Below are 27720 nucleotides of genomic sequence, written 5' to 3'. Positions count from 1 at the left end.
TGGATTTACAGCCTATGAACTGACTTCTGAAAGAACTCTTGCAATTTAGCGTAACATCTCTACTATGAAACTGATGTATGGACTTTATTCTCATCTGTATGTATAATAATCTTTTAACCAATATTCTCTTTTTAAAAATAAATATTGGTTCAGTTAATAAGAATTGGCTGTAAGCGTGTATTTGGATAAGATCTGAAATAGTCATTGACCTGGGTGGTGGTGTGCTCAAACCTTTGGGATCCATAGAACTTTTTTTTACATATGATAGATGAAGATTTTCAGTAATCCCCATCATATCTGAGCTAGCTGCCTGGGTGGAAGCCGGAGGGCTGAATGGCTTTAAGAGAACTGTGGTTTTTGACTTCTGGATAACCAGTGAGGTAATGAGAAACTGTTTTATTGCTGGCTTGGTGAATCTAATTTTTAGAAATGGTCACCAGTATCCAGGGGTTTGCCTGCCCCATTCTTTGCTCAATTTAGGGTAACCTGCAATCTCACCGTGGCTCTCCTGGAGGCCAACCATCACATCCCTATTACCTTAGTATCTGAGCACTTCACAGTTCTTGCTGTACGTATCCTCACAACATGCCTGGGAGATGAAAAGCACTTCCCTATCTCAATTTTACAGATGGGGAAACTGAGGCACAGAGAGTATGCCCAAATTCTCAGATACTTAGACACCGAAATGCCATTGAAAATCTGGGCCTAAGTGACTTGCCCAAGGAGGGGAGTCTCTACAAGAGCATGGAATTGAACCCAGATTTCTCTTGTCTTAGGCCAGCTCATAATAACTGGACCATCTCTTCTTCTGGTTGTAGAGTTCTGGATCAGGCAAAATGCCTCCATAGGAGCAGTTCCTACACATTCATTTTGGACGTGCAGCATGCCTGGCTCCATCCCCAGCCTTGGCTCTTCAGCTGGTGTGTTGAGAGGCATGAGACTCTGGTAGCCATACTGTTACCTAGCCTGGCACCTTTGCTGAGTGACCACACAACTTATGGTCAAGGGGTGACATCAGCACGGAGGGCCAGGACAAGGCCTATGTATCCCTTTGGCTTTCACGATGGGGTTTAAGTGAGAGTGAAGTAGTGCATGTAGGCCTCTGCACAAGAGTGAATTTTTCCTGAAGAAAATAAGCCCCCAGGGTTCTGGCTGCCCTCTACACAGATGTGTGAGGATTGTGGAGGACTTGCTACACACAAATCTCTAGAGGGAAGTGTGCAGCTAGTGAGAGCTGGAGCATAGATTATCTGTCCTGGAACAAGGTGTCATGGTCTGCCAGAGCCTAGATTTGCTAACCTTCCAAGGCTTGCTATGTCTATTAGCAGGCCTGCTGCAGGAGATTGCCATTATGTCTGGAGAGTCAATAAGTGGAACAGTGTGGCTATCCTATCTTAAATTGTGGCAAAGTGCCCAGAACTAAGGCCGAGGGAGGGTGTGTTTTGAAATTATATGTTGAAAGAAATAATTCAAGCCCTTGTGCTTAAAAGGCAGTGTGGCCTAGTAAACAGGACCCCAGACCAAGAGTCCTGGGTTTGAGTCCTAGTTCTGCCACTTACCTGGTATGTGACTTTGGGCAAGTCACGTCACCTTTCTGTGCCTCCTTCCCTCTTTGTCAGTTTAAATAGTATTTTCTTTAGGGCAGGGACTCTCTCTTACTATATGTTTATACAGTGCCTAGCACCGCAGGGTCTGATGTCTGCTGAGGCCTGTAGGTGCTACCATTATAAATAATATGAGCAGGGATTATAATTTGTTTTCTGCAGATGAAAATTGCTACCCAGTTATTAGAGCTGGTTGGAAACTCCTTCTCTACACACACACACACACACACACACTTTCAACTTTTGTTTGTTTGTACCCAATGTTTTCAAATGTCAGGATTGTTTTCTCCCTCCCCCCCACTGGTTTTTTTTTTTTTTTTTTTTTTGCCACTGAATCAATCTTTTTTTCACTTTTTCCTTTTGCCACTCAAAAGTTTGCAAAGCTTTCTCCAACTTCTCCAAGAGGAGGGCAGAGAACAAAATAAAACAGATTGACTCCAAGGTTGGCTTTCATTGGCTGTATCTTCACTAGGAAATAAAGGTGTGGTCTTAACTCAAATTAGCTAACTTGAGCTAACTCCTAGCAAAAACAAGGTGGTGGATGAGGTAATATCTTTTATTGGACCAACTTCTGCTCATGAAAGAGACGAGCTTTTGAAGGACACAGAGCACAGACCTGAAAAAGAGCTCTGTGGCTCGAAAGCTTGTCTGTCTCACCAAAAGAAGTTGGTCCGATAAAAGATAATGCCTCACTTACCTTTACTCTAATATCGTGGGACCAACATGCCAATAACAGTGCTAGCAAAGACAAGGCATTTTTAGTTTACCTTGACCTGCTACCTCTTGTGAAAGCTACAAAATGCCTTGTCCTTGCTAGGATTTTAACTTGAGCTAACTAACGAGTTAAACACTTTTTTTTCCCCCTAGTGAAGACAAAGCCACTGTGGCTATGCCTTCAGTGCCAAAAAAGGTGTGTGTGTTACAGTGAGATCGCTAACTTGCATTATCCACCTTCCTGTAAAATCCGAGTGGAGACAAGGCACAGATAGCTCTTACCTTGATGCAGCTAGTCAAGACCAACACTATGCTTCCTCCCCCTGGAGGTTACTCTAACTACCTCCATCACCAGCTTGACTCACGTTAGCATCTTGCTGTAAAAACCTGCCTTACATGGTAGTAAAGACATTGCCTCTATTGCATTTGGTGGCATAAACAGGAGGGGAGAGATCAGAATTTCAAAACTTTGAAAATGCCAAATGGGTTTTTTATACAGATTGTATTGAAATTTTCTGGGGGGTGGGGAGTGGCACCTGGGAGGCATTTTGGCCAGTTCCACCAATTAAAAATGATCAGCTCCTGCTTTCAAGGGCAAGTGAAGGCAGAGCTCTACGGTCAGCTGCTTGTGTAGACCTATCCCCCTCTCCCCAGCTGGGTGGTGCCACAGAATGACCTGCACATTTCTCTGTAGAGACGCTGGCTGGGGGCGAGGATGAGGTTAGAACTCCAGTGTGGGATTGTCACCTGTGGAAAAGCACCAGTCAGAAAACTGTTCTCTATCAAACAGATAGAGGGCCCCCTCAGCCTGCTCAATGTGTGCACAAGGCACAGAACCTGCTCTGGGTTTCTGCGCACATCTCGAAAGGCTGCCAGTCGTGAAGAGGTGAGGGAAAACATGGATTTTTATCTACCTGGCACGGGCTCGGAGGACAGCTCTAGCCTCCAGCATTGAACATCCTTTGCATCATTGTTTATATTGCTCTAACGAGCCCAGATCTCCCCGCCCCTCACCTCCCCCCAATCACAAGTGATTCCTCCTCTTGTTCTCTCACCCCTGTAGAGAAAGTATGTGCCCTGAGTAGAGAACAGGGCCAAAGCTTGCTAGCTGAGTGAAAGGCGTATGTAAGTGACAGCTATTGTGTTGCACAAGCATGCAGGAGTTGGCTAATATGTGACCACTGCAGCCTCTTCCAAAGACACTGATTTCACATGTTTGTACTGAACACATCCATGTACGTATTGATGACCTCATGCACCCACTGGTACAGTGTGTGGAGTTAAATATTCACCCCTTCCGTGCAGGGGGTGACTGCAGTCTCCTAGGCCAACTAGAGCACGGGGTGTATCAAGCATGTGCACAAATGCAATGCTGGGCCTGACCACTCCCGTGCAGGCTCTCTGCCTCCTTCCGATGCTCAGTGCTGGATGATACCACTGGTGCTGCAAATGTCGTCAAGCCGGTTTCAGACCCCGGGCTGAATTCTCTCAGCTAGTATAAACAGGTTGAACATGGCTGAGGTCAATTTACACAGTCTGTGAATCTGGCTCATCAGTTCCTGAGCCTAGGTCCCCTGGGGGTGGGTACCACCACCCCTGGACTTGCTCAGAGGTGGCATGGCAAAGTGTCCATGCCAAGCTGGGTGAGTCAATGGAGGAGCTGCAGCCTTATCTCTCAATGTCCTGAACTCCACACGAGTCGAGGCTGGACTGTCACTGTCACATAACTTCTTGCATCTAATGCCTGTTTTCTGGGTAGTAGATAAACACAACCTACCCCTGGCATCGTAACCATCCTGCGTCTCATTACAACACAGCATTCCCCACTGTGCCATCAGCTCAGTTGCTGCTCAGTGGAGGGTGTTCTGAGAGATCCTTAGGTGGCAGCACTTAGAGGCGGTGTGGTTGAATAGGGAGGGCTGTGGCCTGGGCCACAGGAGCCGTGGATTCGATTCCTGGCTCTGACACTGACCTGCTGTGTGACCTTGGGTAAGTCACTTCACCTCAGTTGCCCCTTTGTCCTATTGGCTGTAGGCTTCTTGGAGCTGTTTTGTTATAGGTATGTAAAACTTCTAGAACCGGGCCCTTCTCTTGGATGAGGCCTCTGTGCTACTGTAAAACTAATAATTGAAAATCAGTGCAAGCACTGCAGCCAGCAACAATGAAAGTATTGGCAGAAGCGGCTTCTGTCTCTGCCTGGGCAATGTGGGGTGAGATTTCATATCCATCTGAGTAGGGTTTTACAGACTCTTGGGGACGTCAGTATATGCTGAGGACCAAGGCACCAATGCTGCATTTCCATTGCTGTCTTGGAGAACGCAGTGCAGAGAGCAGCAGACTGCTTTCAGTACTGAAAATGACAAACCTGGGATTCAAGGAAAAAAAGGCCAGTAAGTTGGCTACTGAAGTTCACCCCAGACGTATAAATGGGAGGGGAGGCTTAGAGACATTTTCAGACACACACACGGTTAAACGATTGCTCTGTTTTGGGGAGGAGAGAGAAGCTTCCCCACTCTCAACTTGTATTTGAGCAGAGACCTTAGTGCGTAGAGGGGGAAGGATTTGCTTTGTTCTGCAATGATCAGCGGGGATCACATAGTATGACTTAGCCATGGGGATCACAAGGCTTTAGGTCCCCAAACTTTTTACATCACGTTCCCCTCCTCTTATCCCCTCCCCCCCCGGCCACCACTCCTGGGGCTGGGATCAGGGCCGCAGTTGTGGCCCAAGCTGCAGCTGGGAGCAGGGATGTGACTGGGGTTGGGGCTGGGGCCGGAGTTGTGGCTGGGAGCAGAGCCGGGGGGGGGTGGGGGTCAGAGCCGGAGCCAGGGTGGGGTGCCAAGGGCCACAGGTGAGGTCAGGAACTGAGCCAGAGCTGGGGGCAGAGTGGGGCTGGGTGGCACTCCCTTCCCAGCACACCCCCCTGAACATTCTTCTTCACCCCCCTGGGGGGGGTGCCCCACAGTTTGGGGACCTCTGCTTTAGGGTCTCTTCCCTCTCCCCAGATTATTGAACAGGTAAAAATGTTCTCAAGTGGCCTCTATTTACAGTGAAAATAAAGTACTCCTCCGATCCCCAACTTTCTCTGGCAAAGCTATCAAACTGACAACTGGCACTGAAGCCCGAGGGCTAGCTACCCTTGAAAGATGAGGCCAGTGTGGACACTTTAGATAGCTAATTACTGCCACTGGGCTAGAGGGGGGTGTCTATATACTGAGTACAAAAGGTTTTGACCTGCGTTCTGCAGCTCTCAGCTGCCCCCAGGCTGTGGCACAGCCATGTTTCACAGTGGAAGTTGCTTGGCAGCGGTGTGGGTGGCTGCCACTTGACTCAAGCATGGTGGAGCCCCGATGTAGCCTAGCGATTCCATTCCCAGGCCTGCTGCTGGGCTGGAAAAGAGTTAGCCCCCGTTAGTATCTGTAGACTGAGGTATGCTGAAAACCTCCAGGTAAACAAGGGGTCAGTTAACGGGGAAAGTTGGCTCTTCTCGGGACTAATTCAAAGCCCATTGTAGTCAAGGAAGGTCTTTTCCCCGGACTTTAGTGAGCTTTGATTTGGGCCCTTGAAGGTTGCCAGCTACCCCTAAAGGGAACTGCACTCCAGTGAGGCCAGTCCTGGTTGATCTGCAGTGTGAGCTAGCATTCACTCAGCTACAGTAGTAGGGATCCCAGAGCACTGCTTAGGCTGACACCTCCCCATGCTGGGCTGGCCTGATCTTCCTTGCATTTCTAGGTCTCTAAATTGCATCCATTCAAGTCAAAGGCAACTCTCCTGATTGACTGAAATGGTGCAAGATTGGGCCTTTATTTTGGAGACTTCAGAGAACAGTGAAGACTGAAGAACTTTGTTTACCCTGATTTCAGCTACTAGTATAGCTGCAGTGGCACAAACTCCTAGCGTAGCCAGAGGATGGTGCTATAAGCCCCAAATAGTGGCGGTTCCAAGTTGATGTAGACAACAGCTCTGCCTGACAATTCTTGACCCTTGCACTGATGCAACTATACTGCAGGCTGCAACTGCGGCCAATCCTCCGTAGTTCAGGGTAACCACAATTCAGGTTGAGAAGTAGGTCCTTTGAATGGATGAGAAATTGCTAGCAAATGAGCTTCCTTTCCCTGGTTTTCCAAATGATCAGGCTGAGATTTTTATTAAATGTAAAAATAATAGATGACCCAGATCTCAAGTTATAAATTTGTATTAAAATTAACTTGATAAGATTCATGGAATTGTTTGAGGAAAAGGATCACACACATATTCCAGACATACAGTTCAGATGTAGTCAATATTCAGACATGCCTGAAATTTGGACAAGAGGAAAAACAGGAGGGAGGGGGGGTAAATGGAAAAGTAAGATGGAGTGGAGTTTGTTTGTTTGTATTTTTCTGTCTGCCCTACAATCTGAGTATGTTGGGGAAAATGGAATGAGGCTGGTCTTGTGATTAAGATAATAGACAAGGTTCTGAGAGTTCTGGGATAAACTCATGACACTGCTGCCTGGTTTGTGTGGGACCTTGGCAATGCCACATTCTCTCTGCTTCCGTTCCCCATCTGTAAAATGGGCATAATACTCCTTTTCTATTTAGATAGCAAGAGAAAACAGGAGCCTAAAGTGTGTATGCACAGTGCCTGGTGCAACAGGGACCTGACAGAAATTAGGATCTTAGGTACTAATGTAATACAAATAGTAGCTATCACAGAGTCACTTTCATGTAAGATGCATGCCCACCTCAGAGCCAAATCTCCTGAACGCTGGCGGTTCAGATAAAAGAGGCACTGGGTCCGAAGTGTGTCAGCCTTAGGCTGTCAGAGCCTAAACTCGACAGACAAGGCTTTGCAAGCCCATGTCGCCATCCGTCTGTTACCTCAGATGTCCTGAGAACAGGTTAACATCAATGAATCATTGTTTTGGACTCTCCAACGGGGGCTTTTTGAATGGAACGCCTCACTGTGGTGAAGTGGGTGGGATCATAGGTCTCGTTCTCCACTGCCTTGTGTGATCGCTGCATTGACACTAACAAGTTTCCCCATCATCGCTCTGGCACTGGTAGAGCAGTGACCGGGAACTGCTAGTGCAGAACATTGGCATGAAGATTTGGTAAAAACACCTGTGATTGGTCTATACTGCTCCGCCCCATGCTAGCACCAACTGAATCCCACCACTAGGTTTATCTCATCTTCTGAGGGCTTGCCTTCTCTAGTGATTTAACATGAGCTGATGCATGAGTAACCCCATTAACCTGACCCCCCTCCAGACACGCACACCAGTCATTTGTGTGCAGGGGTGACATCACCCAAGAGAGCTAGCACAGCTGGGGGCAGAGGGAAGACATTGAGTGCTGCTTCCTCACACTATATCCAGTGCAGATGCAGCAAGCTAGCACCACACCAGAGGGCTGCTATCCCTGCCATGCCTTCCCATAATCCCCTAGAACCACTCACTCCATTGGACTTTTTTTGCTGTCTGCCTATTCCTTGTCTTCTTACCTTGTTTGCCTACCACTGCAAATAGAGTGCTCAGCATCCTCATCCCACACCATTGCATACAACATGCAACTCTTGTTCAGAACAGAGTGTCTACCGTGATGTCCTCATCTCAGCCAGCTGTATGGAGAATTCTGATCCGGGTAGTTCTTGCTAGAACTGGTTGGAAACGGTGTTTGCTTCTTTTTTCCATGCATTTTTTAAATCATCTTCATCAGATTTCAAAAGGTAACTTCTTTTCATCTATGTGAATTTTTTTCACACTTTTTTATCTAAAATCTTTGGTTTCAAACATTTTCAGGTTGTTCCCCTCTCCCCCCCCTTTTTTTTTAAATACCACTGAAAAAGGTATGGGTGAAAGGAAAAAAGGTTTATGTATTGGGAGGGGTGAAACCCAAAACAGTTATGAAAAACTCATTTTTAGGTTTTTCTCAGAAAATTTAAAAAAACTAAACTTTCATGAATTTTCATTTATGAGAAAAGGCCATTTTTTTGTTTGAAATGTTTGACCCTGCTGTGTGCGACATGCACTTTGACCAGGTATAAAGAGTTGTCTTCACAATTGCAAGACAGTACAGAATTAAGTCCCATAACTTTGCCTCTGGAATATACTACAAGTCACTGTAGTCAGTCTGAAACTAGTCAGAAGGGGAGAGAGAATACTTATAAATTCAATTTGAAATGAGGGCATTGGCTGCACTGGGGATTTTAGCTATCGGTATAACTACACCAGTGCAAACCCCTAGCACAGACAGTCAGGACTGCTGTAAGCCATGGTTTGCACTGGAGTAAGTGGCCTTGGTGCAAATAGCAGTTCTGCCTATTGGTGCTAAGGGTTCATAACAGAAGCATGACTACAGTGGTTTCTGGCCAGTGATGGTTGTAATCCAGGCTAATCCCTGGGGTAATCAAAACTGTAGCCAGCAGTTATGCATTTTAGGTGTGCATAAAATGAACTGGTCACAGTAACTTGGCCCCTGTTACTCCCACTGATAGCATTTCTGCCCAAATGCCCTGGATGTATCTCCCATGATCAATTTCCTTTGGATGCAAAAGGGGAGTTGGGGGACCTCAGTCCTTCCCACCTGGTGGTGGTTTGCATCATGGTAGCATCTAGAGCAGTAGTTCCTAACCTGTGGCCCGCGGGGTCTTTCAAAGTAAGCCGCCGTTCCCTCCCACTGGCTGCAGAAGGGAGCCACTGCCTAAGGACCCAGGTGGAGCGTGTTGCCGCCAGGCTACAAGACCAGTGCAGGCTCCTTGCTGCAGTCAAAGGGATAGGAGATCAGCCTCCCCTCCCCCTGGCTGTAGCAGGAAGCACGGCAAAGTGCTGTGCCTGGGTCTCTAGGTGCTGGGGTTCCTGCTGGAGCCAGAGGGAAGGGAGATCCGCACTCCCCTGCCCCGGCTCCAGCAGAGAGCAAAGCGATCTGCCTGGGTCCCTAGGTGTTGGGGTCTCTGCTGGAGCCAGAAGGAAGGGAGCACTGATCTCCCGTCCCTCTGGCTGCAGAAGGGAGCCACTGCCTAGGGACCCAGGTGGAGCAATGGGACTACAGGACACGTGTGGTTTCCCTGCTGCAGCCAGGGGGACGGGAGATCAGTGAGGAGGCAGCCTCCTTGCAGAACTTCTTCCGTCTGTCTGCAGTGGAGTAAGTGGTGCTGCTGGTGGAGCAGCTGGAACCTACCATGCTTGAGGGGGGCAGGACTCTAAAAATCAGGGCCTTCCGGTTTGATCTGCATTTAGCAGGCCACCCACCATGACTTAGCTGCCAGGCCAAGTGCTTCAGTGTGTAGTGACAGTGACTCATCTACACTAGTGCTTTGTCTGAGTGTGAGACATACTGTGAGTAATTTGTAGGTGTAAAATAGTGAATGTAAAAAGGAGCACAGTAGCATCAAAATGTTTACTTTAAATATGTAGTGATTTGTAGTCCTTAATGGTGTATATGTCAATACATTTTTTATGAGTTGATAGACTGGTGGCCCTTCAGGGTTGTAAAAATGATATTTGTGGCCCTCAAACTAAAAAGGTTGGGAACCACTGGACTAGAGGCCAGGTCTGGTAGGTGCTATACAAATGTATGAACCAGAGACGATTCCTGCCCCCACAGAGCTTGCAATGTAAGTAACAGTAATAGCTTGAAATCCTGATTTGGCCAACAGATCTGTACATGTTTGGAGAGGAAAGAGTTAAAAAAACAAAGTAAAAAACAAAAATCTTCTCTGTCCTCGTAAGGCAGCAGGGAACGGGAGGGAGTCTTTCCTTGATTTCATAAGTATTAGCAAAACCTCAGCTTTTAAAATGTAATCCCTCTTTAAGCTGGAGGCTGTCAGGCCACATCCAATGGCACAAAGGAAATGACTGCTATTTTTGCAGATCTCTTGCCTGCCTGGCGGTTCTGTGCCCACTGGGAGGGCATGGGGGTGGGGCCTTCCATCACGCATCAGGACACTATATCTGCAACATCACATGAGTGTTAGCTCTCAAAGGGGCCCAAATGTGTGCTGAGACTGAGGGACAGCTTTAGGGTTGTGTGGGACCTCACAGAGGGCCTTGGGAGCTCTTGAATCGCATCTCTCTCCCAGCCTTGCCTTCATTTTCTCTTTCCCCCTCCCTTCTAAATTGATTCAGTCAAATGACAGCAGGCCTGGGAGTCTGTTCTCCTCAGATGCTGGTTTCATGGCTCCTGTGTGGTATGTTCACTATTTACATACAGAAAGTAATTCATGGAGTAAAAATAATAATTTGCCCTTGAATCACACAGGGCCCAGCCCTACTCTCACTTGAATGGGGTTAGTTCTGACAGATTTACACTGGTGCAACTTGCATGGAACTAAAGGCAGAATTTGGGCCCACAGGGCCAGATCCTACTCTGAGCTCCCTCCCCTTCACACAACTCTGTGAGCTCCCCAAACAAGGCAGGTGAGGATTGCCTCTCTGCTTCTGCACCACCTGCATCCCTCCCATCCAAGTGCAGGCCCATTGACAGCAATTCTAGGCCCCTGAGCATAACAGTCAATGGCTCCCCTAGAAAGGGGTGGCTGACATCCAAGTAAGCTTCCACCAGAAGTTTTAACTTATTTATTATGTGCCACGCAGGATGGTTCCTGGGCAGCTGAGGAGGCGGTATGTGCTACTCAGCTTCCTGGGTCCCTTGGACTCTCCAGGGAGATTACTAATTAAGCTGAGTAGGAGATACCACCTCCTCACACCCCTGGGAATCTGCATGGCACATAATAAATAAGCTCAGTTCAGGGGAGGGGTGGAGAGAGTGAGCTGTACAGTGGGGGCCTCTGGGAAATGGGGGGTGTGGAGGAGAAGAGGATACATATCTATCCCCCCATCCCTTTTTAAATCTCCAGGCACCTGGGCAATTTCCCCCCAACCTCCCGCTCTGAGGGCCTTCCCAGGTGTAGGAGACATTCTTGAGTTGGTCAGAAGCACGGCTGAGGGTGGCAGGGGTCATGGCCAGTGCATGCTGCGCTTTAGTAATTCATATGGGACTTTTTTAAAGTGAAATAATTTAGAGCAGCCAGTGGGCTGCTATAAGTTTAGCAAGGTCGTGGTTCAGATCCAATGTCAATAGAGCAGAAAGGTAACAAAAAGTAGAATTGGTCAAAAAATGGAATTTCTGTGGGACATTCTGATATTTTGAATTTTGGTTTTGTCCCAAATTGGGATGAACAGTCAGTCTCAGCAATATTTACAAAACAAAACATGTCAACCATATCAAAACATTTTTTTCAATTTTATTAATGTAACTCTTCTGTTAAGAATTATAAAATGGAAAAGTCAAAACAACAAAGCCAAAACAAAATGTTTCAGTTTTGTCAAATTGGCCTCTTTGGAAAGAAAACCGGGCTGTTGGAAAATTCTCAAATAGCTGCACTTGAGTTCCACCTTCCCCCTCATCCCTAATTCCCACAACAAGCGCAACTTGGCCAGGCCTTGGAAGTTGGTCCAGAGTCTTCAGTTCTTGTAATTGGAGATATGCCCAAACAAACCGGGAGCTTCTGGGGGAGTTCAGATCCAAACTCAACTTTGCAGCTCAGACCAAGCTCTCTGATGAATTTTCATTCTATTTGTATTATAGTAGTACTTAGAGGTTCCAATCAGGGAACAATACCTCATTGTCTAGGTATTATTGCACACACAGGAAGGAAAAAGAATCCCTGCTCCCAAAATCACTTTCAGTCAAAGTATATGATGAGAGAAAGCAGGAGGATCCAATAAATAGTTAGGGAGAGTAGACACTAACTGAGACAGCTTATGATTGGTGTAATAAGCAGTGGTCACATCACCTCAGGTGCCTAGCTATTGGTTTGTGGGTTCTAGGCATTGCAGTTTAGGTGAGATTTGAAGGAGGGAAACATAGCAGCTTTGCAGAGAGCATCTCCTGTGCATTATGAGCAGCATGGGAGGAAGCTGAAGGTACTTACTGGATACTTCCTATAGCTACAGATGGGGGAATGATCAGTGCTATCCTTTTGTGTTCAGGATGAGATGGAAATACCACGAGCTTGTAGGCCAGCTTGCTGCTTGATGTGGGGAAAAAGGGGCGTGGGTATATTTCTGTATGGCAATGCACCAAGCCTTAGATCCATTTGTAGTCATATACTCTCATTCTCTGGGGCGGCAGGCGCTGGGAGCGCTGCCAGAAGGCAGCACCCTCAGCCCCTTATGGAGAGGAAGAGCCTTACCTCACTCCAAAGCAGATTTAAGCAGCAGTGCCAGTGAGCTCAGAAAGGACTTTTATCCTATTGTCTCTGGCCAGAGGAAGCTGCTGTGAAAGTTGGATGGTGTTAAAAGGGGTGTGTCTGCAGGGGGAATTCTAAGGGATTCCTCAGGGGCACAGAGAAAGCTCTAGGGGCAAGAGTGGGGAAAAGAGTGAGCCAACATCTCAGGCTGCCTTACTCCCAATACACCTCAGCTCCATGAGGTCAGGGATAACTAAAGCAGAGAGTCCTGCAGTGAAGAAAGGCTGGTTTCCCATCTCCTCTTCCTTTGTCCTGTTTTATAGTAAGGTGGCTGAGGAGTTGATCTAAAGCTTCAACGACTGACTTAAGGGACTTTGGATCAGGCTTGGAGGTGCAAGAGGGAGGGATAAGTGTTTTAAAGAAAGGGAGTGAGGTGAGGAAGCAAACACAAAATTGTCCTCTTGTCTTTTTAACACTTCCTACGGATCCCAAGGCTGAACTACTGTTTGTAATTTTCTTCTGAAAAGGTGTCTGTCACCTGGTTTTCATCTAATAATAAAAGGCACTTTTTCTGTAGATGAGGCTACTTCCCCCTCATCTTAGTGTAATTCTACTGTGCACAGAGAGCTGACTTCAGCTATTCCACTCCTGACAGCAGCTGGGATGCTGTTAGTAATCGCTATTCTCCAAGCTCGTATGGCCTCAACGACTCCTACTGGATTGCTTGGACCTAAGTCACAGAGTGCATACACCGCTGCCAACTGCACTCCCCAAGGCACAGCTGCTTCTTTTGCATGCTGTATAAAGCAGCCAGTAACAAAACTGATAACTATGGTAGGTAGGGGAGCCAGCGTAACTGAGCTGAAGGGAGTCCCCATGCCATAGCGACTGCCCCCAGCAGATGTGCTAGTGTTCTAGCCGCCCCACTAAAGGAATGAAGCCATACGGCTTCCTACTGCATGGGGCTGATCCATTTAATGGGCAATAAAAATAAATGCCAATGAGAAAAAACACTCAGCTGGCCCTGCTGGGAACAGCCATGAGGGAAATAAAAATTGTAAGGGAAGCATTTAAAAAAAAAACAACTAACCAAATGATCAGGCCTTTATTTCAGAGGAGCTCCAGGAGGCAGAAGCCTGGAAGTCTGTTACAGAAAGAGATGGATAATCTCAGCTTCTAAATTACATTCCTTCCACAAAGCAAGGACTCGGGGATCTCCCTGCTCCCCTTTCCTTTTCTATTTTAAGGGTTTATGTATGAAAGACTTTCCTTTCCTCCCTGAGCACCATAAACTGAGCAGGCAGCTTTGGGTCACCCTGCCAGCAAAAAGGAAGGCTCTGGGGGTGTTTTTTTTTAAAGGGTAAAATCCTATAGGAAGACTCTGGGTGCGTCCTTCTAAAATGAAATATGATTTGAAAATGTAAGGCTGCTGCACGGAACGTTTAGTCAATAATGCTCTCCCCTCCCTTTGGCACTGGAAAATGTTTCCCACTTCCTCTTTGTGATCAGCAGGGCATATCTGTGTGCTGATGAAACAAGCTTGCACACCCTTCCCCTCTAATAATAAATGCCAAATTGATTTAGCATGAGTGGTTTGCTTTACACCACTGCCTATACACTGCTCTCTCATCTCCTTCAGCAGATGGTAAGACAGTGCATTTCCCTTTTAAGAGCTTACAGCCTGGGAGGGAATAAATAAAAGAGGGAAGGAAAAAAAAAACTAGGCCATTGCCCCTTTTAAACTGCAGCTCTGCCTGCCTGTCTCCCTTTAATCTGCACCCAAAGCCCCAGGATCAGAGGCTGACGTCACCCTGCCCCTGAGCCTCCCTCTCCGATTGGCTGAGGGTGACGTCAGGTGCTTTTTTTTCAAGGCATGACCTCATCTTCAGTTCATTTTTAGTTCTAAAGTGCAACCTTCTGTCTTCCTGGATCCCTTCAGCCCTGTTAATGCTTATCTGTGCCATCCACCCCCACCAGCCCCTCCGTGCAGGGACATGCCTGTCCCTCAGTTATGGGGCTAGTGTTATGACTACATTTCAGTGCGGGTGCATGTGTGTGTTTGCAAGGGGCTAGAACTTGCATCATCAGCACTTGCACCAGCCTTTGTAGGGCTTCTCATTTGATCATCCTGTAATTGCCTTTAATTAGCCTGACGAATGTGCAAAAAATTGCAATCAGCTGGAGAACATCAAGAGCTCTGATTCCCCCGGCTGCAGAGGAAGTGCGGGAGGGTAAGTGCTTAAAATTTTGTAAGGGAAGAAGGGGTGGCCTAGGGCTTCTAATCATGCTTCGTAGTTAAGTGACCCTGCAGATTTCTGCACTAGATTCTAAGGGCGGGAGCTGGGGAGAAAATTCTTATGTAGAGATGTATTTATATATAGTGATTACTGCATCTTCCTGCTCCTGACACCAATTATATATATGCTGGGTGTTTGTATTTACATGAGGTGTTCTGCTCAGGAATAGGCAGTCATTGGCGCATGAAGAGGTGATTACAAGAAGGCATGCGTTGGAGGGAATGTTTGTGGGGGGGAGATGTAATTGTAAGTGTGTCTGTGACCTAGAGCTGATACAGATGCTTTAAAAATTTTAAAAAATGAAACATCTTGTGCACATAATTTAAAAAAAAAAAAAAAAAAAAAACCCACCCCAAACCCAGCAGTAGATGCTATTGTAATGGAGGGAGTGACTGACAGTGAGCTGCATGCTTATTTAGAGAGTTCAGACAAAATCTTGATCACACTGGGTGTAAATAAAATAAAATGACCCTACCGAGTGAACTAACGGGTGTGGGGTGCGGAGGCAGATAGACACACATGTTTGTGGTTTGCTGTTCTAATACCATGTGGTTTTCAAGAAGATCTGGGAAATAGCCAGGCTACAATTTGGCTGGGCTTTGCAGGCAGTATGTTACCAGTGTTCGTTCTCTCTCTCTCTCTCTCTCTCCTGGAATATGAGGCTCAGCATTTGGGAGGCTGGTGTTAACAACCCTGTGGTTTCCTAAGGATGAGAGGGTTTGGTGTGTCACCCTATGTCCTTGGCGTTCAAAGGAACCCAAGGAAACGGGCATGTGCTCAGCAGGGATTTTCGCAGTGTTTCCCTGCCGTTGCTCCAAGGGATCACTGCGTTGAAGCTTGCCACTTATGATTCCTCCGCATTAGCTCGCATGCAGCAGGGAGCATAAGCTTGTAACTCTGGTATTTGTGCTGTGCTTCAGAAGTGAGGGCTGAAATGTTCAGGAGAATTTAGCTGAGAGGTTCCGGGGTTTTTTCCCCTTCTTGGTTAATAAATCCCCTTTCAAAAAATTAAATTCCTGGGCAATACTTCAAAGCTGACGTCAGTGCTTGAGCCTACATTGGGGGAGATACAGGGCTGTAATTTGTGGTTTTGTTATAAGGAAGGAGGTGCTGCAGCACCGTTTTATGTTAAGGACGTTTGGATTTGCTGGCCACAGATCATGCTGCGTGTTTATTATTTGTATTACAGTAGCGTCTAAAGGCCCTAAACTGGGAATCTTGGCCCCATTGTCCCAGGTGGCATAGGCGCACAGCAAAAATAAGATGTTTCCTATCCCAAAGAGCTTACAATTAGAAATAAACTGCAAACTGTAGTCAAAGAATTAGTTTCAGGCTCCCTGTGATTTGGTACTATGGGCATGTAGACCAAGAATGATCAATTTGCTGAATGAGGCTTTGTTAGCTGTGTAAAACCAGTGAAGTCTTAAATTCAGATTTTGATTGGCCCTCTGATACATTTTTACATCTGAATAATAGGTGAGGTCACTCCTGAAATGAGTTTGTTGGTGTTAATTGACTTATTTTGTCTGTAGTTACTTTCTTTTAAGGCAAAAGCCTTTGGGCCATGACTGTCTACAAATTAAAACAAAAAAACAAAACAAAATCTGCCTCTTAAACACATTTTGAAGGTATCACTACCCAGTGCCTCCCACTTAACAGCTTGGCCTGTAGCTATAGCCGTCCTAGTGGAGAGGCAATTTATACCAACAAAAGTTGTTTTGTCTTTTTCTGGTATAGGTTATACTAGTTCTCTTAATGAAATAAGCTGTACTGGCAAACACAGACTGTAAACACTTTGGGGCAGGGACTGCCTTTTTTGTGCTCTGTTAGTTACAGGTACTACATTCATAAAAGTAATTAATAATCGGATTTTTTTGGCTAGTGTAACTTCATCTACACTAGGGCTTTTGCTGGCTTAGTTATGTTGGTTAGGGGTTTGATTATTTTTTTTCACACTCCTACAGACATAGCTAGGTTGGTAAAACTTTCTAGTGTAGACCTGGCCTCAGTCTACACTTGAATTTTTACCTGGTGTTAACTGGCAGTTAACTCAAGGTAGCGAATATGTTTGTGAAGTCTAGTGTGGATACCCCACATGTGTCTGTTCCAAGGCACCAACATTTAACACTGCGAGGCTTTCACTTGGTACGTTTATCACATCTGACTTAAATTGCTTTGTCTTGATTAGAGTTAGTTAGCAGGCCAGCAGTTGCAGGCCTTATCTACACTAGCACTTATGACTGGTTGCTCAGAAGTGTGGAAAAAAAACCCCTCCTGAGTGACATAAGTTTTGCCAGCATAAGCGCCGGTGTGGATAGCGCTATGTGGGCAGCAGACGCTCCCCCGCTGACATAGCTACTGACGCTCATTTAGGTGGTTTTATTATAAAGCTCTCTCCCATCGACATAACACGGCTACACAAATGCTCTTACAACTGCACAGCTGTACTGATACAGCTGTGTGTCACTGCAAGTTTAAGTGTAGACTAGCCCTCGCTCTAACATCACAACTTTAAATCCTAGCCTAGATGAGACCTTAGGTACCTAAATAAGTGGCCAGATTTTTCAAACGCATCCGCAAGGGGAGCTGCTAGGTGCTGAGCACACCTCAATATATGGTCCTTGGTACTTATTTACGTAGCACCCAACAAAGTGCGCTAGGTACCCTGCAGACAAATAATGCTTGGCGCCTGTCTTGAGAGAGTTTATAATCTCCATTTGGACACCACACAACCACTGATAATAAAATACAATAGGCATCAGGGTCAGACTTGTTAGTCATCCGTCTCCATTATTGCCAAACTACCTCTCGGTAAGTTGGAGAGGCTTAGATTTAAAAAAACAAACAAATGGCCTTGGAGGCTGAACGCATTCCTCCCCTCCACACAGAAGAAGGTTCTCTTGGCATTGAGTGGCAAGGAGTTCTGTTCCCCCTCATTTCTCCCCACCCCATCAACAGATGCAACGCTAATGTACATACACATATGGAATGTCTTATAGATGGTGCTTTCTGGGTTATTGTATCAGGCTGTTTGAACCAGATCCTCAGCTGGTGTACAGCCAGGTAGCACCATTGAAGTCTGGCTCCAAAAGTGGTCAGTGCTCTGTACTAAAGTGCATATGATAAAGGAGCAGATGTGTAATGATCTTGAATGAAACTTGGAGAGAGACAGTTCACAGTTGTATTCTGGCTCCCTGTGCCTTTGATTTATGACATCCACTCACAGGGCACCTATCGCTGTAGTATTTGAACAGCTATTGGAAACTGAAACCTACTGAGAAGGAGGAGGTGATTGAGGAAGGGAGCTTAGTAAATAATGGCTTATGCTGATGGGGGGTGGCGTGGCATTGGTTGAAAATAATCTAAAGCCTTTGTAGATCTTTTATCCTGGGCTGTGAGTTTAATAGCAACCGTAAGGGGAAGGTGAGAGGAGGAATCAACAGAAATGGGAGGTTCTTTGACTTCCCTTCTGTTTAGCAAAATGCTGTACACTAAATGCTAAACACTACACCTGAGCATTTCATGTCTTTGAAATGGCTGAGTGCAAAACCTTTGTAGCACTTGCTTTTAATATTGGGGTCCTGCTAGGGAAAACTATGCATTGCTTGGAAATGCTTTTTGCATCCTAGGGTTTTAAAACCTGTTTTTCAAGCCCTGAATTTCTTCTTTTTTAGATGCACCTGTCATGCCTAATGCAAAGTGGGAAGAGATGCCTGACCTAATCAAGGACGGGTGGGGAAGGGAGGTGAACAATGCAAGATAATTCTTCTGATAAACTGAATTAGCGCTTCGCTAGAGATTTTCCTAGGCTCGCCTGGGGAGTTCTATGTACTGACAAATGTGGTAGTAACTTTTCTTAGAGCAATGGCTTTCAACCTGTTGTCTGCGGACCCTGGGGGTCCACATCACCATTCAAAATTTTTTAGGGGTCCGCAAATGAAAAAAGGTTGAAAACTACTGGCTTTTAGAGAGCATCTGCATTGTAAAAGACAGTGTACCAAATCACTGTGTGATAATACAGTAATATCACATATCTGTCCTAACACAGTTTGTTATTCCATGGGTGCATAACATAATTATAACATGGTGCAGTCCCACGCGTGCGGGTGAGACCAGAGGCCCAGGCACAATTGTGACGTGCCCCAGCATTGTAAACATTATTGTACTAATGGTCACTGAAGCTAGAATGCATTTCTGAGGGCTCTTCTAACATAACTTTGTCCTGTCCGGATGCTCAAAGCATTTTAGACCAGGGGTGTCAAACTCATTTGCTATGGAGGGCCAGATTTGGATTAAATGTACTTCAAGTGGGCCATATATACCATAAATCAAAATACTAGGCACAACCATTTTTATGTAGTATTATATTTTATTTGCTAGATATCAGCGATATAAAAACTGGAGTAAATTCACTTCTAGAACTACTACTATTTTACGATTAAAAGAATCGATCAGTGATTAAGAATTCTAGTACTGTGCGATCCCCCAAGACCACACTGTCCCTCTCCTACCTTTTGGAATGCTGTGTCTCGTGTGCACAGCACTCCACGTGCTGCCGCCAGAGTACACAGATCTTATGGCAGCGCGTGATCGCGGCATTGTACCCTCTGGCGGTGGCGCGCAATGCCGCCAGAGAGTACAACGCTGCGAGATGTTGCGGCAGCATGCGCTGCTGCCAGGGGCCAGACCAAAAAGGTTGGTGGGCCGTATTCGGCCCGTGGGCCGGATGTTTGACACCCCTGTGTTAGACAGTAGTTTGGCTGCAGTGCAATGTAACCTATATTGAAACGTTGGCTTTTTTTGTTTAAAGCTGGCTGACAAAGCCATTATAGAGTGTGGGGGCATTATGGAGACATGGCTGAAGCGCACACTTTTGCCACCAAGTCTGTTATTTAATATAGGGTTGTGAAAGGGGCAGCAGCGTATCCCTGTCTGCTCCAGGAGCTGTGTCCAGAAATTCTACCTCCCAAGGGAGGTCACACTCAAACCAGCATTGCCAATGAGCATTCCCAGGCTTTCAAACCTCCAACCCCCATGTGGATGATAGGGACATAAACCAAAGATAAAGACTTGTCTGTGTGGAGAAATTGTTCAGCAGGCTATAGCAGAATACGTGATTCTGCTAAAGCTATGGCACGATTTCCCTCACTAGACAAGCCCTTAGAGAAGAGGAAGCCTGAATTGATGTGGGGCTCCCTTCTTTACTGTGTGTGAAGTTTTCTACAGCCTCACTTTCAAGACTTTGCATTTCTGGGTCACAATTTTCAGAAGTGATCATAGACTTTGGGTGTCCAACTTGAGACACCTTGAAGGGGCCTGATATTTCAGAAAGTGCTGTGTACCTGTCATTTCAAACTCTGGTCTTGTGAAAGTGCCTCAAATTGGAGTGGGTGGGGGTCCAGAACCACTAGTCACTTCTGAAAATCCTGAGCATTATGGCAACAGTCTTACTAGAATAAACAGCAAGAAATGATGCTGGGGTTAATATGAAGGTTGTGTGGCATGGAGGTGAAATTGGGTCTGAAACAAGTGACAGTGTACTAGCAACTGGGCTGATGCTGGAAGCATTTCCTTGACACCCTCTTTGTTTCCCACTGCATATCTTCTTCCAAGTTACTCCCTAGGCACAAAATGCCCAAGCAGTTCCTGTTACTAAGTCAACACCCTCTCCTCACTCATATCCTTGCTATGTAGACCCTTCCTCCAGGTTACACACACACAGGGATTTAGGTCATACCCAAACTATGCTTACATGGCCATCAAAATGTACATGTGCCTAACCTAGGGACACCAGGCTCTGATTGTAACTCATCTTCCCTCACCCTAGTGTGTGTGTCTTATCTTCACTTGTCGTCTCATCTAAAATAAACCTATAAATTCATTGGGGCTGAGATCTTTTGTTCTTCTGGGATACCTGTAGAGCACTTTGGGGTGCTTTCTGGAGGAATTCTCTCCATCGCATTTCCACGTGATGAGCTCGAAGGGTTTATATCCTGAGTTCTAAAAGTAAAAATGAAGTTACTGAAGTTACAGAAGGAAAATAAACTCTCACGTTAGGGCATAAACCAATCTCCAACTGGAGGTTAGAAGGCAGGCTTTCTATAGGAACAGATTATTCCATAATTGCCTGCTGCAGGGTTTCATCCACCCTCCCCAGAAGCATCTGTCTTGGCCAGTGTCCGTGATAGGATACTGGATTAGATAAACCACTGGTTTGATCCAATAACAGGACCCTACTGGAACTCCTGACATCCTCCCTCCGTCCCAGCACTTGTCCTTGAGCCTTGCTGGTGGCTTTACCACATCTTTCCTGTTAGCGTCTGGCTAGCGGTGTGAGTCATCTTGCTAGTAGGTGGGTAGCCCTACTTCCACTGTTTATAATACAGTTTTAAAAAACGAATTCTTTGAGGAATATTGCTGCAAAAATCTAGCAAATTTATATTCCAACTGAGGATACAGAAGCTCTGGCAGAAATTCTGGTAAAACTATACCAAGCTTTCAATCCGCCTGTCTGTGTGCTTGAAGTCCCAGTTTCAAAGCAAGTGAAACAAGAATGCGTGTAAGGCTGGGTTTTCATAAACTGCCCTACTCCCATAGCGTTCCAAACCCTTTTAGGTAGCTCTGAGACTTTGCAGCTGGAGTGAAGAGGTTCCGTCAGTCTCCAGAGCAGTCTAATAAATAGAAAACAATGGAGGAAAAATCAGCAGATGGGCTGGATTTGAGCAGCCCTTGTTTCTGAACTCCTCCTCATACGACTTGTTTTCTTTTGAGTTGTAGCTGGAATGTGGAGGTATTTATTCCAGCCTCAACTGTCTTGGCCAGCAGCCCTCCTTGGAATATAATTGGCCACAGGCTGGCCCTCAAGCTGTTGGGTTGAGAGACGGTTCAGAGATGGTGCCAGCACGGCTGACTTCAGGCCACTAAACCAATGCATGAAAATTATATTAACCAAAAAACCCAAAACACTTCACTGTTTTTTCTTTGTTCAACTTTTCCCCACCCTGATTGCGAGGAAAGGGTTGTCCCGACCAAACTTGTGCCTCGCAAAGTGCACAGGCAAGTGCTATGGACCTGGTCCTGCTTCCATTGATTTCAGTGGGATCACGATTCAGTCCTATATGGTAGCCTCACATAGCTCTGCCAGTCCACCTTGGCTGTGACCCAGAACTCAAGCACTCTCTCTCCGGTACTGCCAAAATGGGCTGAGTTCTTATTTACTTGTTGCCTGCTGTTCAGGGCATGCTGTGCTGATCCTGGTGGAACGTAGCAGCACAGTCAGGTGGTCAAAAGGAGCTGGGGCCTCTGGTGTCAACCTTGTTTAGACGCAAAAAGTTGCCCACAAATTGTTATAAGCTGTTGGGTAGATGGCAGGAATGGGGTAGAATAACCACTGAATCCGAAGGTAAACTGAATATTACACAAAACTAATTCAGTCGTCTAAATAGACGTATCTGATTGCAGATTGTGCAGAACCTCACTGTACGTTCACTTTCATAGAGCACTTGCGCTGTACACTAAATGCAGGTGCAGCAGGGTATTCTCCGTTAGCTTGCTAAACGCTGGCACATGCAATTTCATGTCTCTTTGCAAGGCGTCTCTTTGTTGGGCTACCTTTGTTTTCTTTCTCACTTTCCATGTGTCTGGTGCCAGGGCAAGGACTGCTCAGCAATAATTAACACAAAGGTGAGGTTGAGCTATGCCTGAACCTGGAAGGACTCTGGTAGAGGAGTGGGGAGGACGGAGAACTGATCTTATTGAGTTGAATGGGAGCTACCAATCCTAAAGGACAAGACTTCATAAATGCTTGTCTTTACACCCACTGAAGCACTGATGTTGGAATTGGCCAGATGATGTAGAATCAGGTCACTCTTCTATTGCACACCACATTGTTTCAGATAATGTGGCAATATCATGTGTGCCTTGAAACGTAAACACCCCCTGGAATTGGGATGCCCCCCTCCCTCTTTTGCAGGTGAACTGGTTAATGGGTTAAACACATTTTGCCAGCTATTCCACCAATGGCTTCTCAGGAGGTGGTCTGTGCTGGAAAGTAGGCAATATCCAGCTTTCTTTCGAGGGGGCAAACAATGAGATTTCTTATTCAGGAAAGAGAGCCAGCATGATAACAGTAAGTCCTGATTATGTGTGGCCATTGCCCATAAATTAGTCTGGGATGGACTGGAGGGATGGAACAGATGAGAAGTCACTTGGTTTGACCTTCATGACTTCAGAGTGACCAAACAAAACCACCCTATACTAAATCACAAGCCCTAAGCAAAAAGATGAGAGCGGGATATCCCTGCATGCCAGATGGTCCTCCTCCTTCCTGGTGTAATCTTCTACATATAGATGAGCCACTCGAAATCTGGGAGTGGTGGCTTTCTTTTGTGGTTCTGTAGGAGGGTAGAGCCTGAACTGAAAAGTACTAGATTGTTCCCTTGTATTGGTGTAAACTCTGAGTTGGGCAGGATGTAAACAGAGCCAAATCTCTTAAAGCCTGTGTGATGGGGTTTGTGGATCTGCAGTCCTTTGGAAGATCAGTGCAGGGACTTTTTCTGGAGTTGTTTAATTTCTGGATTTTATGAAATGGAGGGCCAGGTCTTCAGCTGGTGTAAAATGGTGAAACTCCCATGATGTCCGTGTCACAAATGCTGGCTGACATTAGCAGAGAATTTACGCTGGAGTTTGTGCATGCCCTGGCTTGCAAGGGGCATCACTGGAAACTATATAAGGCCTTTCAGGGAATGGAAGAGTTAAACCGTTATTTCTGCTCAATGGTGGATTCCGTTTCTATCTTTTTTTCTCATAAATGTGAGGAACTAATGACACCGTATCATGCAGATGAGTTACCTGTATCATTGCACCTCGGTCTTAATCTGCTGCACTGACCTCTGTTTTTCCAGTTCCCAGGTTCACCAGTGGCTGTCTCTTATTCTGAACAGCTCTAATTTAGACAACCTACATTTGGAACTTAGTTGAGACCCACAAACTCATCTCACTTGTGATTTGTTCTTCAGTGGTGAAATGCTGAGGCATTTACTCACCTACATCACCTAACCCTGAAGAGCTTCCATCTTTGACTCCTGCTGCAGCTCAGTGCTGTGCATCCTTGCCTCTAGTACATAAACATTGTCAGGAATATTCTTCGGAACAGTTATGAATAGGACTTTGTGCTTTTCTTTTCCTAGGAGGCTGAAAATTTATCCATTGTATGTTTTGGGTGTCCAGGCCCCCAGACTTAAGGCCCGTCCCACCAAAATACATCCCACCATTCCCATTGTAAAATGGCGATCAGTCCACTGAAACCCTCCAAGATGAATCCTGGTATCACCATTTCATATCACATTCTCTTTGTCCCTCACAAAGGTATGTACAGGCACAGGACAAATACTGCAGTATGGCCCATTCCCTCACCCTAGCTTAGGCGTGTGACTAGTGAGTTGGAAGAGAAAGTGCTTTCAGCTCTGAGATATGGGCTGTCTCTGTTCTGAGCATGGGGAGATCTTTGTGTTTGAAAACAGGGTAACTAGCACAATGTTCTAGGAAGCTTTGCCCTTAGCATGGGCAAGGACAGTTGGCTGGTCATGGCAAACCCTAGGGTCTCAGCTGTCACATGTTTTAAACATGTCCTCTTCACACAAAGGGCCTTCTCCCACTCTAGATAGTGCAAGTTCATGGCTTCTTTTATAGCCATGCTTGGCAGGGGGCATGTTATCTAGGCCCCCACTAAATTCCCTGCTCTCCCTGCAGCACCTGATTCAATGCCCTTCTGATTTCAATGCTTACTCCAAATTGGCCACTAAGGGGCACACACAGAAGATGTTCTTGTAGCCTTCTTGGACAGGGCTTCTCCTCTGGTTCCTTCCATTGTCTGCTCAGTGGCACACTCGTGGTTATGAAAGTCTGCAGCTCAGCTGATCTTGAGATATTTGAGGCAAGCCTGAGATATTCCATAAAAACCTCAGTCTCAGACCAAAAGCCTGCAGCTATGCATGTATGTGCCCGAGGTTTTGATAGGCCTCCGTGCCACTTCTTTCCTGTGGTGCTTGATGAACCATCCATTGCACCGAGCAGATTAGAATTCCTTGGTACATGTAACATCCTCTGACATGAAATGCCCTTTTGCCCTTTAGACTCTTCCAGAAAATCCAGCATCCAAGAATGCTACTGTATGTTGCCCATTTGATGGTTCTTGGTGCACAATTCAAACTCTAGAAATACAGATCTAGATGGACCATGACCCATTTGCAGCACAGAGTGGCATATGTAAAGCCCACAATATTTCTGTTCCCCACCATACATTCCTGCCAGCATTAAAACACTAGAAAGAAATTCATCATGAGATTTGGGGGTTGGGAATTAAACTATAAACCAAGGTGGGGGAGGTCAGGTGGTACAAAGGACAGTAGAGAGTGATGATCAGAGGCCCTTAAGCAGGCTCAGGTGAGAGAGTGTGGTGGCTTCTCCTTTCTGTATTGGTTCCTCTATCCATCTGTCTGTCTATCCTGGTAGAATCCTCTCCACGGTGAGATAAGGCATTGGACTGAGAGTCAAGAGACGCAGCTTCATTTCCCAGATCTCTCTGATCTGCTGTCTGGCCTTGGACAGGTGACTTTCCTCCCGTTCTGTGTCTGATCTGGTATATTTTGACTGTAAGCTCTTGCTATGTATTTGTGCAGTGCTTAGCACTGTGGGGCCTCAACTGGGCTTCAGCATCTAGGCCCCAATTTAGTGCATGCATATCCCTTTAAATGGATTTGATCTCCTGTAGCTATCCTAATTCTTGAGGTGGAAAGGCAAGTCCCTGTAATTCGGGTGATGGGGTTTTTTTCCAGTGAAATCCCTCTCTTATGCAACCTTGAGGCAAGTAATTTTATCTTGTTGGGCAAGTAAAATATCATCAGTGGGTTTTTAATGGTCATTAGTTTTCATTAGCCTCATCAGGGCAAAGGAGGATAGGTAGTTTGCGATTTTTTGGGGTTCCTAGGCTTGACAGATCTTTGTGATACTGTTTTCAGGTTCCTCTAATGAGGATCCTAACTAGTGATGTTAACTAAAATGACTCTCCCTTTCTGAGGGGGGAGTCTCTGATGATGCTGAATCCCTTTTTTTTAAAGGGCATCCCAAGTGGCTGCTGACAAACCTCCAAGGGCCATCACAGCAATGGTACTTAACGCTGCCTCCTCCCATCACCACGACATAGTCCTCATACACCCTATCCTTGCTGTGTCTGTCGGTGTCTCTATAGGAAGCTGCAGCTGCCATTTAACCTACATTGTATGTTTGTTTTTAGCCTCGGTAGCACAAAGGGGAGTCACAGATGGGTAAAGGCTATATATAAGCTTGGTGTGTGATGGGGGTGGGGACGCTGACTGTAGTCCTCTTTGGGGGTTCAAATCAGAGCCAGAGCTTCCCCCGACCCAAGCAGATTGTTAGGCGGGTTGGAGTTGCCCAGGCAGTGCCTATGCAGTTAAGAACAGGCCAAGGCTTCTGCTGCTACCTAGGTGCCTTCACTGCCGAGAAACCCAGTTAATGTCTCCGTGGGGCCTGAGACGCAGCTGTTGCCTGGCAGCTACATGGTTGCTGTGGAAACCAGAGGTGCTAACTTGTTAATGAGCCCCATGTCTCTGATTGCTGCTGCAAAATACTAATAATTAGTAACAGTCCCATGATTTAGGGATCCCTCAGATAGTGTGAGCTGGCGGAGGGGCTTTGCTAAGTGCCTAAATACTAGGAGGAATGAGAGGGGGAGGGTGTAGAATCTTGGCAACGGTGCCAGAATTTACATCTTAATAAGCACCTGGAGAGCTCTGGCGCTTAAACGATCCTGTCAGTGTTTCAGGCCATAAGCTGACAGTTACTTTCTCAGCAATCCTTCCGGCAGATAATCTCCTGCCGTCCCTGCAGGCTGAACCAAGAATTACTGACAAGTTCTGTCAACACCGGCCCTGGGCACACCTTGAGAGGCTGCGTATTCCCGTGGGTGGGCAGGGCGCTGGCCTGGGATGAAGAGAACTGAGTTCTGCCATTCTGTGATAGGCAAAACGCTTCAGCTCTCTGCGCTTCAGTTTCTCCAGCAGGGATAATGAATGATGTTTTCTTCTCTTTGTAAAGGACTTTGCGGTCATAGATGAAAAGAGTGAGGTGGTGGTATTCTCCTTGCCCTTTTGCTTCCATGTGCACTGACAGTTCTCCCAACCAAACTCCACCTGCTCCATCACTTGATTTCTGTCTAGTCCCCCCCAGTGCAGGATGGTCCCCACAGTATATTCCCCAGTATTCTCTCCAGCACTACATCCACATTGCAGTGATCTGCTGGTGCTGATTCTGCCTCAGCTGGCCACTTTAAAACCTGGTCCAGTGTTGGGACTTAATCCTGCCCCTTTTGAAGTCATGTGAATTTTGCTTTTCATGGGAGTACATTTGGACCCTTGGTTGTCACCACTCTCTGGCATTTCAATATGGTTCTCCAGTAAGGTAGATTTCTGAAAGAAGGTAGAAAGCAGTGTGTGAATGAGACCTCCTCGGCCGAGATGGCCCTTTTGCTTGCTACTGGCTGGGGAGGGGGAAGAGAAAACAGAGTGAGAAACGCCAGCTAGTTGTTGGCCTTGCGGTATGGTTAACCTTCTGTGGGATTGAAAAGTTTTCCCTTTCCCTGAGCCTTGGCTGCTTACATCTGTATGTAGAACTTCCAGGAACAACAAAGGGAGGCAGGAGTGAATGGGGAGAGCAGGAACAAAAGGGCCAGAAACAGGCTGGGGCCCTATCAGTGTTGAACCCACCACTTCTGTTGGAGCAGTTGACTTGTCAAAGGTAGCAAGAGGGACCGTTCCTGAGTTAGATCAATGTACCAAAGCGAAGAGCCGATCATGGAGGCACAAGTGTTAGCTCAAAGCAATGGGGGGGACTGAAATTGGCTGCTCGAGGCTTGG

At 46.3% G+C, this 27720-nt stretch overlaps 1 protein-coding gene across 4 annotated transcripts in view; it reads left to right on the top strand.

The window, feature by feature from the left end:
• Nucleotides 1-14238: 14238 nt before the first annotated feature.
• Nucleotides 14239-27720, top strand: part of LOC137148073 (dual specificity protein phosphatase 8-like) — a 64761-nt gene continuing 51279 nt past the window's right edge. For 3 of the 4 annotated variants that reach the window (XM_067540577.1, XM_067540575.1, XM_067540576.1), the window contains exon 1: nucleotides 14239-14722. The gene's annotated coding sequence lies outside the window, so the exon portion shown is untranslated. The remainder of the gene's footprint in view (nucleotides 14723-27720) is intronic. The other variant, XM_067540578.1, reaches the window with a different exon arrangement.

This window comes from Emydura macquarii, unplaced genomic scaffold (assembly GCF_026122565.2).
Source record: "Emydura macquarii macquarii isolate MOO-44397 ecotype Brisbane River unplaced genomic scaffold, CSIRO-AGI_Emac_v2 contig_587, whole genome shotgun sequence".
Taxonomy (NCBI): domain Eukaryota; kingdom Metazoa; phylum Chordata; order Testudines; family Chelidae; genus Emydura; species Emydura macquarii.
The sequence above is the reverse complement of the archived record's forward strand: the minus strand, read 5'-3'. Positions and strand labels throughout refer to the sequence as shown.